Below are 6798 nucleotides of genomic sequence, written 5' to 3' on the forward strand. Positions count from 1 at the left end.
TTCAATCCATGTGAAATAAGATCTTTACTGGTAAGACCAACCATTTATTTTAAAATCAATACTACTCACTTCGGCATAACTTAAAATTATGTTAGATACAAGCAGTGAAATTATCATTCGGTTTCATGAGAACTATCACAAAAGGATAGATATAAATCCGAATTCATAAATTTTCTGTTTTTACAATAAAAACCATATAATAAAAATATAATACTGTATCATTTCACAAACATAATATGCATCAATAAACAATTTTTAACAAAATAATTTATCGAGACTAGGTCAATAGAGAATATATTTATTACAGTCAGTCTTTTAAAGATAATAGCTCTAGAACTATTAAACATTATAGTTACTAAAAACAAAAGAAAGAAAATATAGTGTGGAGGAAAATATAAAAATAGTTAGTGAGAATGTAAAATTATTTAAATAATCTTCTTTAATTGAATGGCTCGGGCTAAGAATGTGACAAGCCACAATTTTTAAGACAGTTAAAATTTCTTATAAAACGCTCCTCCCTCTGTTTTTCTATAAAGCTATTTTTTGTATTAGTTACACCATATTTACCAATAATATTACCAACTATGAACTATATAGCACAATCTCAACATATTTACCTCTAATATTATGGAATATGAGATATATAAAACATTTAATAAAATTGTAGATTTTTTTAAATTGCTCTATTGAAAAATTTAGATCATGTGCCTTATTATATTCTTCTCCACACAAGAATATTCCACTCCACCAGCCATACAATTTTTCATTACATTTAAGTAACCTAAGATTCCCATCTTAAAGAACTATATGTGAATTTCTAAGAATATTAAAATGAACTATGACTGAAATGTAAATGGTACAGAATTATTAAAAAAAAAAAAAAGAGTAAATATGTAACAAAATTCTTAATTTTTTATATATTTGAAAACTATAAAAATAATGATAAAGAAGAAATATATAACCAATAGAAGTCATTAACTATAAATAATTATGACAGTAGCGGGTAAGACAATTATTAGTTGGTGTTTATCACTAACACAAATTGTATTGATAGATTCATTTTTATTACATTAGGGTGTCTTATATAATTAAGCTCTTAAGCTCTTTTTATGGACAAAAATAAAAATACATTAAAACTAATATATCACAATAAATTAAAATACAATTTTTACATAATACATTATTACAGAATGAATTTATATATAATAGCTTGCACCATTACGAGTAAATGCTTAAACAAGGGGGGAGGAACTCAATTTTGAAACTTTCCTCTAATATATACATTTATCATACGTATCTATGTGATGTGCTCCAAGTATATATGTATATTAGTTTTAGCATGAATTCTGAGTGGCCCAGAATAATTTAATGAAACCTTGTTTACAAAATTTCTGATTGTACTACTTATTGCACATTACCACACTGAATCAAAATCTAGTAACATCTAAGTGTGGAGAAGACGGTCAATAATCATGAAGAAAAAACCAGACAGTAGTGAGAGGGATAAGGAATATCTTAGGATTAGATGAAAGAAAACCTAAATTTTCTAGGTTCAACAAGGAGTGTTCACATGCTACTATGGTCAAAAATATAGTATATAGGGCTTTGATAGTAAAACAAACTAGGTAGACTGTTGAAGGCTACAGAGGAAAGAGAAAATTGGAAAAGAGGGCACCATTTAAACCAATCTACTCTGCTCATAAAGACCATGATAGAAATATTTTCAAAAGGGAGGAGAGTATGAACCAGTGGAAACATCACTTTATAGAGATTAGGAAGAACAGTAGGATGGTAACCATCCAAACAAGGATGATGAATCACTGCATATTGAAGAGGTATATGATACATTTGAGAATCTTAAACATCATAAGATACCTGCAGATTTATTGTAAACTAAATGGAGTGGGGTCAATGAATGTTACCATCGTCTCACCACTACCTTACAGGCTCTCGATCCTAATGCTGGACCTATGTAAGTAACATAGCAAATGTAGTTTTTAGAATTTTTTTTTCATATTGTACACAAAATAGCCATTTTTGAAATTTATACAAAAAACTAATTAACAGTTTAATTTTGAAATTAAATTATCCCATTTTATTGCCCTACCCTGTATTTTATATCAAACCTTCTACTCATGGAATGTTAAAACAAACAGAAACTTAGCTTTAATCCAAGCAGATACTAGACTCAATGTAGATTACAATAAACAATAATCTCTATTGTTCAATTAATCACGTTAATTAGTAAGCTAGGCTAGTAGGGCAATTAATACCACAAAAGTATAAGTTCAAGTTTCTGACAAGTAGATAACAGTGAAGATAGTCTGAATTTTTATTGAAAATGTTTCCAAATAAATAAAAAAACAAATGTATAATAATACAAACATAGTATTATATTTAGATATAATTCATGATACAGTTACCAAAACTTTTTCAACAAAAAACTTAAATAAATAAAAGGTGTTAGCAAAACCGCTTTTTCTTTTTTTCTGATATCAGCAACAAATATTGCCTACAGGGATGTATGTGAATCCCGACAAATGCTACACATAAAGCAATTTAGACTCATCCAAGCCAAAGCTGATTCATTCAACATTAGCACTAGTAAACTTTAAAAGTCAAAAAACATTCTTAAGACACAAAATCTCTGAGAAAAGTAGGAATAATGTGTGCTTTGCTTTATTAAAATTTAATGAACTGCATGAATGAAAGAAGTTCATAAATCTTATTTGAGCTTTTAGATTTTCATTACTGGGATTGACTTAAAAGAAGAATATAGTTAAGCTCCAAGATGAATAAAGGCACTTTTATAGACCTCTAAAAAGGTCTAAAGAACATATAACAATCAATTTTAGTAAAGCTATTATAACTCTTCATGGGATGGAGCTTGATGAGAAGGTGATGATGAAGATAAGTTTATAATACAGGATTCAAAGAGTACCATACCAGTGGAAGCATGAATGATAAGAAAAGCAAATGGATGATTGCAATTTACTGTGGGCGGTTCTTCAATAATTGCTCTCCTCTTCCTGATTATGCTAGCTGTAACATGATTATTCTCTCAGATCTATTCTGAGTTAGAAAGGACAATATGAGGAGACAGTATTTTACTGTAATATAAATATCTAATACATTTTCAGTCGGTGAATGTAGTGAGTGAAATTCAAAGAGTGAATATTCTGCAGGCGAGTTGTAGGTATAAGTTTAAGACAATTTCACAAAAACAGAGACAGGACACATAATTGTTACATAAGAAGTATGAAAGTTAAAAACATTTGTAAACAGGTGATGAGTTGACTTATTTTTGAGAGAGCACAATATTGCTTAGGCAACAACAATATAACAAAATGCATAAAGTATCAAGTTGAATTGTTCTTCAACATTAATGAATCATGATATAGTATAAGAAAAACTTCGAAAGTGAGTGAGTTTCTGGAATTAAAAATTAAATATAGGCTTGGTTTCTATAAGAAAGAAAAAGACACATGCCATTCTCAGGCGAAATTCTTGTGGAAAATTATTAGTGCAGCATGGGTAAGTTGATTGTACATATTCAGAAGTGGCTTTAGAAATTGATAACTAATTTTAACCGGAGAAACTTTAAGCAGGTTTCATAGGCTTATGAATTATATGATCTTTCACGTTAGTTTGAATTGTTTTTTAAACCTATATTCACTATTCCGGTAAATTCTGTAAAATGTGCATATTAAGAAAAGTTAACTTAAATAAATAAACAAATGATAACCTTAGGATGAAGTTATATAAAAAATAAATAAATATAAAATTGTGCTACTACTGAAAGATTTTAAATAAATAATTCTACTCATGCAAAACTCATAAAATATTAAAAAATGAGAACTTGATAAACAATAAACAATTAAAACAAAGAGAACTTATTTCAATGTAAACATTGAATATTTCATAAACTTGTAACTCATTATTTCCATCTATCTAGGAAATAAAAATTTATCCATTTCTTCAATTAACACTGAAATATTTCAGCAGTATATAAGAAATATGAATAGAAAAAAAAGTTATGGCCTATTTCACTACTCCACAATTTCAGCCTCTAAAAACAGGTGTAAATCATACTATCAGATTCATACGATTTTCATTCACAAAAATTAAGCAAATTCTGTTATTTAGATAGTAAAATGGATTATTAAAAATCTCAATCCAATTTACTTATTGCATGATAGAATAGAATTCCCAAAGCTGATTTAACCAATTGGAAGAAAAATCCATTATTTTCAGATAGGCAGAAATAACATGTACTTCTTGGAAATGTTGGATACTAATGAAATGGTGAACCCTCCAAGGATGTCGATATAATCACATCAAACCCTCCAAAAGGAATACCCTACCCTCCTCCACCCTTATTGTGTTAATTTTTATCAATTGGGCCCTCACCAAAGAGGCCTATGTATTCATTTCTGGCTGAAAGTTTGACAATCAAAGCCCCAATATTGTCAACAAAAAATAAATTAAATAATAACTATAATAATAATAATGATGAAGGCCGAACGAACCCGAAGGTTTGCTGCCGATAACACTAAACACTTTCTGCATACAACCTTCCAGTGATGCCCCTATAACCCAATTCTACTAAATCAGTTTTAATGCAATCCTTTCACCTACATTTCGGTCTATCCCTCGGATGTTTGCCCGTTGGTTCAGTGTTTATTAATATTTTAGGGATCTGCTCGATACTAAGCCTTATAACCTTACAAATCCATCCTATACGCCGCAATGGTATAACTTGAATTATATTTACCAGGTATAGGTCCCGTGATTCAGCGTTGTGTAATCTTCTTAATTCTCCCATTAAATCATCCTTTTTCAATCTGAATATTTTGCATAATAATTTATTTTCTAAAACCTTAAGGTGCTGTTCATCCTTTAGAGTAAGTGGCTACATCTCCCATCCATAAAGAACAGTGGGAAAAATAATAGTTTTGTAAATTATAATTTTTAAGTTTTTCGATGGAAGGCGCGAGCTAAGCAGTTTCGAAACTGAAAAATAATAAGCATTTGAATTCATTTAAATAAGATAGTTGATAAAGAATCTCCTTATTTTAAGCCCAACCAGACCTCAAATTTCTCAGAATAATGATTACCGATTCATACTTCATTAACCATTTCGGACATCCGTACGAGATTTACTAACTGCTTTGGTATTCCCTGTTCAATCAGAATATTATACAGCTTCTGGCAGTCAATATTATTGTAGGTCTTTTGGAAATCTATATAAAGCAGATGAACTACCCCATTGTATTCAAACTTTTTCTGCAAGGCCGTAATGAAAAAATTTGATCAATAGTTGAACGATTTCTTCGAAAACCACATTGGCAGTCTCCGATGATTTCTTCAGCATATTCCGTGATTTGACTTGTAAAGATTAGCGTAAATATTTTATAGCATACAGGAAGGAGTGAGATTCCTCGATAGTTATTACAATCCATCATCGGCCTCTTTCTGTGAACAGGAATAAGTAGAGACTTCTTTCTCATACATCTCCTCAATTTTCCAGATCTTTTTAATAAAAGGTGTATTTTAGAAACTCCAATTTCACCACATGCCTTGATTAGTTCACTGAGAATATTGTCAGTTCCCGCTGTTTTATAAGGTTTTAATTTTGTGATGGCGACTTCCTCCTGATTCCGTTCTTCTATCCAAGGTTTAGCACTCTGGTATTCAGTCAAGGGAAATTGACAATTATTTCCTGCATTTAAAATACTTTTAAAGTGTTTCTTCAATGCATCCTATATATCTACCGGATTAGCTAATGTATTATTATTTTAATCTCTTATTTCCGTCACTACAGAGCGGAATGTCCGGGATCGGTTAATACCTTTGTACATTTCTCTGACGTTATTTTCTATCTCTATTATTTTATTTATAAAAAAAATTGTAATTTGATTTATTTAAAAAATGGATTCTGATTTTAAACTTACATTCTATAAAATTATATCTTGCTCCAGTAGATGTTTCATTAAAAAGGAATCCCAAAGATTTTTATAGAGCCTTCAATAAGTGTTAATTCAAATATGATAACCACCCTTACTCGAGATGAATTTTCAGAAATGCTGATAAAACTGAAATTTAATTTTGTACAAAAAAATATACAAGAAACATGCAAAAGTAATAATTTTTCAACTGATTTATTCTTAGACAAATCATAAAATTAATTTTCCAAGAATATTACTAACAATAAAAAAAAAAAAACTATCAGCATTCCTCAACCAAGTACAATAAAAAATAAAATAAAGCTCACTGGTAGAATTGAGAGAATGGATGAAGATATAAAAATTGACATTCCCAGTAAAATATCATTGTAGACATGATTTAACTGGTTGTTAGATGCTTAGCTTAGGCATAAAACATTAGGAAATTCGCTTAAGCTCATAGTAGATCATGCAAACACTCAAGTAATATAATAGTTTTCATTTTACCTCCATGAGTTATAATTTAAATAGCCATATTAATCAACTCATTAAGTGACTACCAACGAAGTAGGTGAAAATCCAAGGGGTAAAAGTTATAATTTTGTGAATAAGAAAATTTTTTTTTAAGCAACCTCTTGAAACAAATTTATGCATCAGTATGGACAAACTTGCGAAATTATCAATAATTAGGAGTTAATTATTTTTCTTTTGAAAAATTTATAACGATATAATAAAAAATTCTTGCTCCGTTAGATTAAGCCTAAGGCGTCTTGACACATAAAGAAAAATTAAAGTTTTTTTATCTTAGATTAATCTGAGTTTTGGAAATATTTTTATTTTTTTTTTTGGCCAA

This window comes from Halyomorpha halys, unplaced genomic scaffold (genome assembly GCF_000696795.3).
Source record: "Halyomorpha halys isolate HHAL.00 unplaced genomic scaffold, Hhal_1.1 Scaffold41.1, whole genome shotgun sequence".
NCBI classification, from domain to species: domain Eukaryota; kingdom Metazoa; phylum Arthropoda; class Insecta; order Hemiptera; family Pentatomidae; genus Halyomorpha; species Halyomorpha halys.